This window comes from Elephantulus edwardii, unplaced genomic scaffold, assembly GCF_000299155.1.
Source record: "Elephantulus edwardii isolate Elephantulus edwardi_28Jun2011 unplaced genomic scaffold, EleEdw1.0 scaffold00010, whole genome shotgun sequence".
NCBI classification, from domain to species: domain Eukaryota; kingdom Metazoa; phylum Chordata; class Mammalia; order Macroscelidea; family Macroscelididae; genus Elephantulus; species Elephantulus edwardii.
In genome coordinates, this window is record NW_006399760.1 from 21577799 (window position 1) to 21592432 (window position 14634).

Genomic DNA, 14634 nt, shown 5'->3' on the forward strand with positions numbered 1-14634 from the left:
TTTATGCCTCTTAAAAAATGTATTTGCTATGAATAAGTCATTGATTGTGCAAAATTCGATCATTTTCTCTCCAGCTCCATTTCTGTCACTGAGTCCATGTTTTCCAACTACTGAATCTTCCTCTTTGTTCCCGACTTTTAGGAGCCTAATTAAAAAGGAATAAGGAGGAAAAGAAGTAGAAAAGAGAGTAGCAAATCATTATATTATTTTACCGGTTTCATAGCTTTCAAAGTCCTATACAACCTGACTCTAGCTACCATTCTTACCTCACTATCTATTTTAACTTTCTTCAGAATAAAGTTTATATTTTTCAGCAGAAGTGAAACATTTGAGAGTAGAAACCATTATCTTTTTTACTCTTTGTCTTTGCATTATTCAGAACAATGTCAGACAGGCAGAGAGTACATACCAAGTATTTTTAAAATTAATGAAGAGAAGAATATTAGAATCTTCCTATACATTGATATGTTAAATTTTCAAGCTATCTGCTGACATTAAAGGATAGGATAGTCTTTAATAAGACTGTAATGCATAACAAACTAAAAAAATAAGGTCAAATGGGACTATAGTTAGGCCTCATAAGTGGTAAAACTTGAGATGGATTTAGAATAATAAGAAATTTAATAAGTGAAAATTAGAGATGGATGTACCATTCTTTTTAGTTGTTCTTTTGACAGATGTGAACATGAGGAATAAAGATACTATTGTTAGGTAGAAAAAGACCAAAACGCAACCAATAATATATATAGGTAAGGAATATAGTTGAAAGAGAATAGAAAATAAGGAGGTCACAAAGACAGACTCCAGAATTCAGAGTAAGAAAGAGTAGAAACTAAGTGGATGTTAAGAATGAACAAATGTTTGGGTAACCATAAACTTTCAACACAGAAGATACATGATAATTAGACAAAAGAAGGACATTTTATGATTTTGAGAAAAAGACTGACATATCAAAAGTAGTATTTTGGGAACATTCATGAAGCATATGCAGATGGAATAAAAGAAACAAATAATTTGAAGCAAAGGAATACTTAGTCAGAACTCAACCAACTTTTAAAAACCCAGGCTCGCATCAGGCCCTGATTGGCTCTAAACAAGAAATACTCTCTGCAGAAGATAAAGAATGTAGTCTTCAATATGAATTGCATTTAAACATAAAGAAAATAAAATATTCACCAACTGACCAATAGATAATAACATGATTGTATGTTGTTGTATATAGGTGGGAAAAAGACTGAAGTTGCCAATGTTTTCATTTCACTTGGATCCACAATCAACACCCATGGTAACAGTAGTCAAGAAATCAAAAGACATGATGAATTGGGAAACTCTGCTGTGAAGGACCTCTACAAAGTGCTAAAGAGTAAGGATGTCATTTTCCTACTAGGGTGAATAACATGCCTCTGGAAACTCAATGAACTTTGATAAGTATCAATAGTAGATGGGCGTCTGGCCTTTTGTTCATAGGGTTACTATGAGTCATGCTCAGCTTGAAGGCCAACAACAATAATATGCTAATCTTTAAGCATGAGACCTTAAGGTGAAAACACTTGCGTGAAGTGACAATGAGAATAAAAATAAAAATAAAAGTCAATAAAATAACTCATAGTAACATTTTGAGTAAGTAGAAAAAGAAGCAAAGTCCAAGAAGATACCATATTTACAAGGACACATCCAACATATCCTTTTTTGTCCTATACAATAAAATACTGTAGTGATATATAAGGCTATATTTCTTAGATGTCAACATTCTACCCACAAACTATCAGGGCTTCCTGAATAGTTTAATTTCCTATATATTTTTTCATATTAAATAGTCATTCACTCAAAACTTTATTATTAGAGTTCCCTTTAAATAGTCTTCCCTAATTTATTTTTATAAATTGTTAAATTTCTCTGTTATCAATCAACAAATGAGGTATTTTAATAGGAACTCATTGACTATATATTTTACACAACCATTAAGGTGGCTTCCAAGTTTTTCCTCATTATCAACTTCATTCACTAAAAGATAGGACAAAGATTCTTGATTGGACACCAAAGTGAGCACCCAACTCAAGCTGGCCCAAACAGAACTATGCCTTAAGAATTTTACCCAGCACATAGTAAGGAGAAAAAAACCAAGTATTTATACTCAAACTTAAGAAATTTCTAATGTATTTGGAGCAGTATTGTTTCACTGATTTCTAAGGCTCGATTGTTAAATGACTGCTTGGGTATCTTCTTTTTTGTTAGCCTTTTATTATTTTGTTGGTGTTGTTCAAATAAATTTAATATATAGAAATACACTTATATTTTGCATCACTTGTGAATGTTGATTCTCCTAGTAGATTTTATAAAGGAAAACTGAATAAATGCAACTTTGGAAGTGGGAAAGAAGCCTTGCATATTAAAAAAAAATTCTTAGCAAAACTCATTTGGGAGACGCAAGCAACATTTGACTCATAAACACAAGATTAGAATTCTGTTTGCCTTTCTCCTCCCAGATGACTGATAATTTTTGTAGGAGGATTTCCTAACCTTTTCACATCTTACCACCTTCTTTTCTCAGAATCTCAAGGGAAATGTCTAAACTTTGAAGCCATATGAAGAGAGAGGTGTAGTTTATTTAAAAAAAAAAAAACACCAAAAAAACAAACAAACAAAAAAAACCCTGAGGAACATAAAAATTAAATTAGCAGAAATAAAGTGTGCCTGAAGTTCAGACAGTTTAACCAATGGTGTTACTGAGTTCCCCTGGCAACTGAGATTCTAACAGTGCTTAGTGGGTTGAGAAACCCACTCTCTTATGGGTGGAAAGCATTTGAAAACAGCAAAGATTATTTTCGTAAGTGACACCGAGGGAGATTTCACCAAGAACAGTAATTCTGTTCATTAAGTAAAATGTTTTGCATTGTGGTTCACTTGTTTTGTATTATAGTTTACTTGGACATGTTTTATGAAATGTTAACACTAAAGGGCTAAAGTTCATTTAAAAATACAGATCAACAAGAGAGGAAACCTTCATTCATTAATCAATCCTTCATTTGTTCATCATTGTGTAGTTCTTCATTTGTTCATTATTCAAAAATATATTAGGAAATGGTTATAGAGACTTGTTTGTGTGTCTTTGAAAAATGTATTTCCCTCTCATATGTATGTTGCTTTACAAAATAAAATACATAAAATGGAAAAAAGTACGTTATGATATAAGAAACTTAGCTTGGTAAAGATAATAGAAAATTTCTCTAAGGAAGTCTTTATTTGAGTCAGAAAGAATAGCTGTGTTGTTGTTGTTGTTTTTGTTATGTGCCTTTAAGTGGCTTGCGACTCTTTGCAACCCTATGTACAATAGCCCTGAAACCTGTTCTATCCTGTGCCAATCCTACTGTCTCTGACACATCTATTGCAATTAATCCAGTCATTGAGTTAGTTCATCTTGTTAAGGGTCTTTCTCTCTTGCCCAGTCCCTCCACCCTTCCAAGCCTGATGTCCCTCTCCAAGGAATGGTTCCTCCTTGAAACATACTCAAAGTATGTTTGATGAAGCCTCAGAATCCTTGCCTCCAGGAAACAGCCTGATTTCACCCTCTTTGGGACAAACCTGTTTGCAGGAAAAAACTTGGTGCCTTTGAATTAAGTCAAAAGGGACCATAATGACTAAAGTATAGCATGTGAAGGATATTAACTTAGTGTGGCATTAACAGAGATTGGAAAACTAGGTAACATAGTATAGGCTATGTTAAGGAAGATTTTTTTATTTAATCTTTAAAGTAATAGAAAGTCATTGAAGAATCAATTTAAATGTTTTAAAGACTACTCAGATTGCTGCATGAAGAATTGGTTGATGTTAGTTAGTAGGAGCAAGAGGACAGTTTGAGGGTCAAGGCAATAATCTTTGAGACTAAAGTTTAGTTTCATATTGGGCATTCAGATAACATTTGCTTGAAAGATGCATGATCAGGGCTGCGTAGAGGCAAGGATAATGAAACTTGTTTCACATATTCATTTGGCAGGTATTAGAAGGTTCTAGAGCTTGGAAATAGACATCCTGCTCAGAAAAGTGGAGGGCTGGCAAAAAGAGGAACAGATCCTCAGTGAAATGAATTGACATAGTGACTGCAACAATGGAGTTGAACATGATGGAGACCATGAAGATGGCACAAGATACCACATGTTTGTTCATAGGGTCACTATGAATCATAGTTGACTTAATGGCACCTAAAAACAATATAGTTTGATTTCAACTAAAATATTTCTAATAAAATACTTCTCCACATTGATTAGTTGTCACTATATTATTAAAAATGAAGGAAAAAAAGCATAGTGTGTTTGTCTTACTTCGCTAGTACTGCTGTAATAGAGATACCACAAGTAGATGGTTTTAACAAATAGAAATGTATTCTCCCTTTGTTTATGAATCTTGAAGTCTGAATTCAGGTGCTCCCTACAGGGAAGATGTTCTCTTTGTCATTTCTGGAAGATCTTTGCTGATTTCTTCAATGGGGCTTTTTCTAGACATTGTATATAATGTTCTGGTGGCCTAGTGAGTAAGGAACTGCTTTGCCAACCTAAAGACAAGTAGTTAAAATCTAGCAAGTGCTCCAAGGAAGAAACACGAGTAAACTTCTAATTTCTAGCCTTTTTAATTTCTAACCTCATGAAAACACATTGGAGGGAAAACTGAGTCAGTTCCAATTCAACAGCAACAAATGAGTGAAATCTAGATATTGTGTTTATTAGTTTTACCACATGGCTGGGTTGTTGTTCTTAAGTGCCACGATGTCAGCCAGCTCCAGCTCATAGAGATCCTACCTACAGCAAAATGATATTTTGCCTAATCGTGTGCCATCCTCACAATTTCTTCTGTATTATTCCCATTATACTTAAACACAGTTTATCTCATTAAGATTCTTCCTTTTCTTCATTGACATTGTAGTTTTTGATGCAATTTTTCTGTTTATCCCTTCCTGAAAATATGCCCAGAGAATAGGCTATGAAGTTTCACACTCCCTTAACCTAAAGAGAGCTCTGGCTACACTGCTTCCTAGACAGACTTGTTCTTTCAGTAGTCCATAGAATATTCAATATTCTTTGCCATGACTGGTAAGAACTATGCAAATAATGTATGTAGAATGCTGAAATGAGAATTAACTAGTTTTCCTTTGCCATCAGAATTGCAGTAAAAAACTTTTAGGATGGAAAATAACAATCTCACCAAGGCCCCAGGAATTGACTGCATACCAATTGATATATTTCAATAAACAGATGCTGCCATGGGCACGCTCACCAAGCTGTGACAAGAAACTTGAAGAACAAACAACTGACTGGAAGAGATCCATATTTGTTGCCATTCAGTAAAGAAAAAGGTGATTTGACAGTGTGAAAATTATCAAACAATATCATTAATATCACATACAAGCAAGATTCTGCTGAAAATTATCCAAAAATGACTAGAACAGCACATCAACAGGGAACTGCCAGATGTACAGGCTGGATTTAGAAGAGGCCATGGTATTAGGGATAATATAGCTAATGATGGATGGATCTTGGCTAAAAGCAGAGAATGTCTATTTATGTTTCATTGATCATGCAAAGACATTTGACTGTATGGGTCCCAACAAACTGTGGCTAACCCTGAAAAGAATGGGAATCCCATGACACCTGATTTGGCTTATGTGAAACCTATACTTGGATCAGGAGGCCATCATTAGAACAGAGCAAGGAAACACTGCATGGTCCAAAATCCAAAAAGGAATAAGCCAGGGATGTGTGCTGTCTCCATACATTTTCAATCTACGTGCGAAACAGAACACCCTGGAGGCTGAGCCATGTGAGGAAGAAAAGAGTGTGGCATCAGAATTGGAGGAAGATTCATCAACAATCTGCGTTATAAAGATTACACAACCTTGCTTGCTGAAACTTAGGAGGACCTGAGACATTTGCTGCAGAAGGTCAAGGACAACCAAAGCCTTCAATATAAATTGAAGCTCAATAAGAAAACAAAGATTCTCACAACTGGGCCAACTGGCAGCATCATGGTAGAAGGTGAAGAGATTTATATTGTTAATAGCTTCAGTTTGTTGGGCTCCACAATCAACACTCTTGATACCAGCAGCCAGGAAATCAAAAGATTAATTTCACTGGGAAAATCTACTGGTAGGGACTTCTACAGAGTACTGAAGAGCAACAATGTCAGTCTAGAGACTAAGGTGTGCCTAATTAAGGACATGGTCTTTGCAATTACTTGCTATGAATCAGAAAGCTGGAAAACGACTAGGGATGGTAGAAGACGAACCAGTGCCTTTGAGTTGTGCTGAAGAAGAGTATTGAATGTAACATAGACTGCTAGGATGATAAACAAATTTGTCCTGGAGAGGGTAAAAACAGGCTGTTCTTTAGGGGCAAGGATTCTGAAGCACTATCAATCATATTTTGGGCATGCTGCAAAGAGGGACCAGTTCTTGTAGAGGAACATCATGCTTGGAAGGATAGAGGGACAGCACAAGACAGGAATATCCTGGATGAGATAGATTGACTCATTGGGGTAATAGGGGTATGTATGTCAGAGACAGATTGGCACAGGATAGAGCAGGGTTCAGAGCTGTTGTACATAGGGTCACTATGAGTCATAGGTGACTCGATGGCACTTAACAACAACATCATCATCAAGAAGGAATACTAAAAGAGAACAAGCAATGTATCCTTTGGACCTGAAATGCAGTGCCAACCAAAGATAGTGCAAAATAACATGATCAGAAAGAGATCTGTTTTTGTGTTATGGTTGAGGAAATGCTGTCTTAACTGAAGAGTTGTAAGTGTTCCTCTACCTCAGTTGTAACCAATACTTTATCTGATAAACCCATAATAAATATTCATATTCATGAGTATTATCTGTGAGTTCTGTATGATTACTGCAATACATTATTGAACCCACCAAGGAAGTGGTGAGAACTTTGGAAGGGAAGATTCACACTACAGTTGATAGAAAAAGTTGTAGAGTTTGGCAAAATATCAGACCTCAACTGGAATTAACTTTATGATATTGATCTGTTGATTAGGATTCTTCATCTTTGTAAAATTAGTAGATGTTACTACTTCCCCCATTCTCACTGTACTGATTTCACAGTTGACATCAGGAGTGGCATTTGTTGCAATGACTCCAGACTCATGGAAGTATGAGATTTTTAAAAGAAAGAACGGACATAGGAAATGCAGTTTTAAAGTGGGTGCCTTAGCCAACCCACAGAGCTGAGGCCAAGTACATTCAAGCCTAGGCTACTGACAGAGTGCGAATGACATATAATTGGCAGAGGGTCAGAGCTTTATACCACTTAACTGAGCAAGATAGAGACCAAGGGTAGAGGCCATGAGGTGAACGGCTGAGAGAGGCATGCTTTTGAGCATGCCAAAGAAGAGGCTATCTGTTGGAAAAATTGTAGTGAGTGTTCCTGAGTCTGAATTGTAACCTGTTACTTCCTTAATAAACCTCATAATTGGGGCTATTGTCTGTGAATTCTGTATGGCCATTGCAAAAATTTCTTAAAAATGAATCAGTGACATTGCAATCGCAGAGGTACGTGGTTTGAATCCACCAGATGCTCTGCTGGAGAAGGAGGGACAATCTCTTCCTGGACCAGTCAGATCTGATTTGATGGTACACACACAAAAGAATAAAATTATTAAAAAAAATAGTGGGAGAGGTGAGAGGAAGAGTTGATGCTAGAACTGTCAGAAGGTGTGAGCATAGGATGCAGGTCTCATTTCACTGGAATCCGTTTTGTGCTATTGATGTTACTGATGGGGCTTCTTCCACTTTATATTGTTAATGGAGGTCAGGCTCTGCTCACTTGATGACTGTCACACTGATTTTACAAGGTCCTTTGACATCCATAACTATACGCCCAATATATTTTTGAGATTTGCATAAGTGGTGTTTACTTGTTTGTTTATTTTCTTTAATGAATCAAAACTTATTATCTCCTAGTTCTAAGGGCTAGACGTCTAAATCATTGCTTTGAGACAGGAAATATTTCTAATTTCTTCTCTCCTAATTTCTAGTCATTGTTGTCAATCTTTAGTATTCTTTTGCTGTTTATAGGTAGTTTTTTAAGAACTTAAAAATTTTATTGTTACTTAAGTGAAATTTCATAAAGAAAGTTTTTTTTCTAATTAATCATTCATGAACTTTTTGTCTCATACCATTAATTACCATACCGCTAGAATTCATGATTGTCCACTCATGGATTTCCCTTGTATCAAAGAATTTTCTAGTATACAACCTTAGTTCTAAAAGATATATTCTGTTCTCACTACATCCCTTTGGAAGCAGTTCCACAAAAATGAAAACGCAAACCCAATATCGAGGCTTTTGGTAAATTTCATTCCAGGAGCTCTTTGAAACATTGTTCCTCATATTTCTGATTTCATAATATTTTCATATATTATTTACTATAGCCATCCATTTAATGATGCAATTAGACAATGGCAAGTGTCTTTAAAATGTATACAAATTTGGAGAAAGATAATAGACTCTTAAATATCCTTGAACAAAAATAATGGTATTGATTCATACCCTTTTTTAGAAGTAGATTTGTTGAAATATGTAGAAAATTAACATACTCACAGAGCCATAAAAAATGATATTACTCAAGCTGAAAGAACTGTGAAAAAATGAAGCCTCAAGTTGATGAGTCTTTCTCTAAATCTGATGCCACACTCCTCTTCTAGAGTCCAGCTTTGTTAATTATTTGCTCAGCATATAGACTGAATAGGTATGGAGAAAGGATACAACCCTGATGCATACCTTGTCTGACCTTAAACCATGCAGTGTTCCTTTGCTCTCTTCTCACAATAGTTTTTTGGTCTAAGTATAGATTCTGTACAAATACAATTAAGAGTTCTGGATTCCCATTCTCCTCAATGTGAGCCTTAAATTGTTACAGATTACAGGTAAACATCAAAAGACAAAGATACTCACTACAGGCCCAACAATGAACATGATGATTGGAGAAAAGATTGAAGCTGTCAGTAATTTCATCTTTCTTGGGTCAACAATCAACACTCTTATTACCAGCAGTCAGAACATTAGGAGACTTATTGCTTTGGGCAAGGCTGTCATCAGGGATCTCTCCAAAATACTGAGAGCAATGATTGTCAGTCTGAAGATTAAAATGCACCTGATTAAAACCATGGTCTTTTCAATCACCTGCTATGAATCAAAGAGCCAGACAATGAATAAGGATGGCAGAAGAATTGATGCCTTTGTGTTGTGATATTGGAGAAGAGTACTGAATATCCCATAGACTACCAAATAAACAAACAGATATGTCTTGGAAAGGGTGCAGCCAGAGTTGCTGCTTGGAGGCAAGAATGATGATGCTTCATCTTTCATACTTTGGACATGTAGCTAGGTGAGGCTGTTTCTTGTAAAGGAACATCATGCTTGGAAAGATGAAGGGTCAGCAAAGGAGACGAAGACTCCCAATGAGATGGGTTGACACAGTGACTTCAGTAATGGTCTCTAGGCTCTCAGGGATGAGGATGGCACAGGACAGGGTGGGTTTCAGGGTGGCTGTTCACTATAATGGTATTCAATTCATGGGCACCTAACAACAATGATCTTTAGGTTGGCGTTCCTGCATGGTGCAAGTGTTTAACATGTCTGCCTGCTAACCAAAAGTTTGGCAGTTTGAGTCCATCTAGTCTTACTTGGAAAGAAGACCTGGTGACCCACTTAAAATCAGCTACTGACATCCTATCTCTCACAGGTTTGTTATCACTGTCAGTTGAAAGTAATTCCTTGATAGCTGGTGAAATTTGTGCCTGTAGGTAAAATAAAAACAACAATAGCAGGTTATTTGCTTTGGTGCGATTATCTTCCAGCCTCAACCAACTGGAGACACACACACACACACACACACACACACACACACACACACACACACACACACACACACACACGAAGAGTTTTCTGCCCAAAGTTCATAGCAGAAATGTGAAAAAGAGGTTTGACCTTTTTAAAGAACCATGTGTGGTTGCTGTGTGGGAATGCATGAGTATGAATCTGCATGGTTATTTGTCGATGAGAACTGCCTCCAAGGGCAACATCTAAAGCTGAACCAAATCAATATTCAGCAGAGTCATTTCTTTGGCAGCTGAAATGAACCTGCAGGAATCTTGCTGTCACGAATACATTCTTGGATGCTTGCAACTGTAAATTCACCCACTCACCTGCAAGTTTTCAAAAGATAGGATTCCTTTCGTTTTAGAATATATTTCTCTCTCACAGTGGGTTAGACAATATGCCTTATAGGGACACAAAATGAATAATACGAGACTGAGACAGGTGATTCAAATGACATTATGCAACCTTTAGTGAGTAGAGTGTAATTACATGATTTAGGCTTAAATATTGTTCTTGATTGTTCATTTTATGATATTTCCTACCTCTTTCTGCTGGCTTACCATCACAAGGCAATAAATTCTCTTTTATCACAGTGACTTGAGATTGTAGTGCTTTGGTTCCTGGATACTGTTTTATACATACCATAATAGGTTAATAGTTAATTTTGATTAACAAATTTAATGTAGATCTACCTTAATGCTCTGGAAATAGGCATGTTGGAGGAATAATAACTATATTCAAGGTCCTACAATGGCAGTATTCTTCCATTCCTGATGCCATATTCTTCTTCATATAGACAGCTTTGTGAACAATTTGATCAATGTACAGACTGAATATGTATGGAGAAAGGATACAACCGCAACACACACCTTTCCTGATTTTAAACCATGCAATGTTCCTTGTTCTGTTTGAACAATGACTTCTTGGTCTATGTACAGGTTTTGCCTGAGCCCAAATAAGTTTTCTGGCGTGCTCATTCTTCTCAATGTTAGCCTTACTTTGTTATGACCTACACAATCAATTGCCTTTACATAGTCAATAAAACACAAATAAGCATCCTTCTAGTACTATATGTCCAACTTTATAGCAAATAACAACAGCAACAAAAAAAGTACCAAGTGGCATTATTTTAAAAAGACAGGCTATCCATATAAAGTATTATATATACACAGGAAAGACATTAAAATAATTTTGATACAAACTTTGTTAATTTGGAACATATTTTATTTCCTTTTACTTACTCATCTTTGTCTATATTACTAAAAAAATTGAACATGAATCTTTACACAATTTGGTTGATGCTTCTTATTGTTCGTCATAAAAATGGAGTTTTTTCCCCCCAGTTAGTGGCTTTCTCATGATAATTATCAGTCTGTCTTTGCCTTTTCATTTTCAACTGACTTATCCTCACCAAAGAAGTGGTGCATTGTTCAGAATGAGGAATTGTTGTCCCTTCTTGAGATTCTCTCAATTTTCATCGGAAATGTGTCCCTTCAAACAGTGACCCAGCTCACCCCACTTAGTTTCTCAGAGATGATGAGGTCATATCCTGGTGTGGCAGTGTTCTGCAGTGAGGTCCCAAGAATCTGACCAATATTTGGGGATAAAATCAAGCTCAGAATCTTAGATTGCACAACTAGTGAACAGAGAAGGGTACTGTCTGCATGGGACACACTACATGATTCATATTTTCTTTGAAAAATTTAAGTCATATTTCTTTGATGTGTCAACAGTGGGGACAAACAGCAGTTCACAGACTTTTTGTACTGAGTGAGAAAGAGAGAACAAGATGGAAAGAGCATAAAACCAAAAGAGAGACTCCTCTTAGGTCAAGCAGGGAGAACAATATTTCCAGCAAACATCTAAACCGAGTGCATAGTCCTTGGAATGCAACGGTGCAACTTAATGACGTGAGAGGCAGTAGTCAGAATAAATGTGAACAGAAAAAAAAAATTATTCTTGGCTAGCTAAGAAAAGAAATGAGCTGAGGGCGCTGGGAACATCTGAACGTTTGTATGAGGCAAGAAAACAAGGACATACATTGAGAGAACAAGCAGGAAGAGGAAGATACAGCTCCGAAAATAGTTTGGCACTGAGACTAGGATTCTGTCTTGAGCTGCTCTTGTCTTCTCTTTCCTTCCTCTGTCATAGTTGTGCTGTGATCCCACCAGCACCACTTTAAATATTCAAAGCACAATTTATCCCTGTCAAGCATATGTCACACCTGCCAAAGCAAGAGGTGAGAAAAGGAGTTCTTTGTGCAATAGTTTCTCTAAATCCACTAAAATTAGTTCATCAATGTTACAGTCCTTGTAGGAGGAAGATGGTAGGTGGCAGGTGGTTGTATTCTCAAGAATGAGAGGAACTTGAAGAATAGATTAGAAGAAAGAAGGAGATTGATCCATTCTTCCACTTTGAAGGAGGAAGCTCCCTAAATGATCCCTATCTTCTTGGAAACCCCTAATTTAAATGTCAGACAGTATCATTGGGTAATTCCTTCAAGGGCCAAATTACAGTCTTTACTCCCTTGCAAACCTCATTTATTCCCCTACAAGGCTTCCACAGGCTTCAGTGAATGTTTTGGGGTAAGTTGCTGAATGGTCACTCTTTCTCTCTCTACCCACTCCAGTCCATGACTTTGGCTGCAAGTCAAAACTAGGATAAAATCTGAGAGAGACTTCAGGAAAACAAGCTCCATTCCACCCACTCTTTCCCCAATGAGCATAGCTGGGAGAAAGAAGGTCACTGTTCCCTCTGTGGTGCAATATGGGGACCATTGAGTCAATCCTAACTCAAGATGACCCTTTGCATTCCAGACCAGAGCTTCTCGAAGGATTAAACAGAATCCAGAGTTTTCAGGAAGAATTCAACCATGTCTTAAAACAGCTGCCGCCCTGCTAACAGATAATGCACACTTTCTTTAACAAGCTTCTTCCAACTCTCAAAATATGGCCCGTTATGTGTAATTGGAACCTTAGTGGAAAGTTAGCAGACCTGGAAGAACAAGTTCGAATAAATGCAGAAGTTAAAAATAGAATGATGAAGCCTTCGTGGCGCGATGGTTAAGTATTCAATCGTTAATAGAAAGTCTAAACATTCAAACTCATATGGTAATTTTCTCCTGTAAAGACTACAGGCTAAAAACTCTGTGGAGCAGCTTTACACTGTCACATGGGTAGAACACGCAAATTGAGGATATCCAACAACAAGATCCCCAACCAACAACTATAAACACAGCACTGGGGATCATGCATGTAGCAATTGGTTAAGTAGCTCAACTGTTAGCTACAAGTTTCAGGATACAGTCTACCCAGAGCCACCACAGAAGAAAAGTCTAGTGATCTATTTCAAAAGAATCAGCCATTGGAAACCCATTGGAGCACAATTTACTCTGACACACATGGGTCACCATGAGTAGAAATCATCTCATTAGCAAATGACACATGTTTTTCCAAGTTAAATCAAATGCTCTTTTCTAGGCTGAGGGCTCAGCTGTAAAAAAGGCCTGACTGAGACTGAGACTGACTGAAGGCCCAGGCAAATCAGTACTAGAGAGCTGTTCTTAGTAAACTCTTAAAATACCCTTATTAAACAGAAAAAAAAAATATATCTGGCAACACTACCTCCATTGCTTTTGAAGAAGCATCACAAAATGGCTGGGGAAGGAGCCATTCTGAATTGTCTAATGCCATACTGACAGCCCTAACATCATTGGATTGCAGAGATCTCATCGAATGTGACAGCCTGAAAGTCTAGGTGGAGTAATGAGGCACATAAGCAGTGTTTTTAAGGGTGCTCGAAGCTATTTCATGGCTCTTTTACCTCCAGGCAAGTAAGCTCCCCAAATTCATCTGTCTATTTTCATATAATTTCTTTCTTTTCATTGTTCTTCCCACTATATCTAATGCACTGACATTCAGTGGGATGTGCCAGATTTCAAATATATACATCCCTCCAGGAAATAAGGAATACTCAGAGTTCTTGACCACCTGACTTCTTACTAGAAGATAAAAGATCAAAATTGTTGTTCTCTAAGGAGAAGCTCATATGGAAGATTTAGGGTGTGCTTTGTTGAGCAATTATGTTTTGCTTGAAATCATCAATGATTCTTCCTGTCCATACTTTAAAATCCTTTTAATTGAAATTATAAATAATCAAAGTTTATATAAGACAAGCATATACTATGTTTCTTATTTTAGAGATAGACATGCAGAGTAAGATTGAAGCTGTAAATAATAAAGATGATGTGAACTGAGAGGAAATTATGTAACTGAGATGTCCCATTTTTCTGCAGAGTCTGACCTCAATTACACACAGACTCAAGTGTGTGGGTTATCAGTCCCTCATGATACACAATAAAGAAAAATGTTGCAGTTTAAATATAGAAGTTTCTTTGCACAGATATGTAAGGAAGCCAACTAAGTCCTAAGTTTATAATTTTTCTTTTGTAGGCAATTTTCCAAGTATACTGAACCACAAAGTTTTGCTGTTAAGTGAACTAGTTATATTTGTAAGATGATACTACATGATAATACAGCACTTCTTTTTCAAAGTAAGTCTCTATTCATCAAAACAGCTATCATGGATCAACCACATAACCATTTTCCATAATTGGTAGTTGGAACAGTACACTAATACTTTGTGGAGAAAGACATATGACTTAGTCAAATAGGCAAAGGATTCTGAGTTAGAGTGCATTTGAGTTCTAGCTGAGGTTCTGTTTCCTGTGCTCATTAGCTACATAAGCTT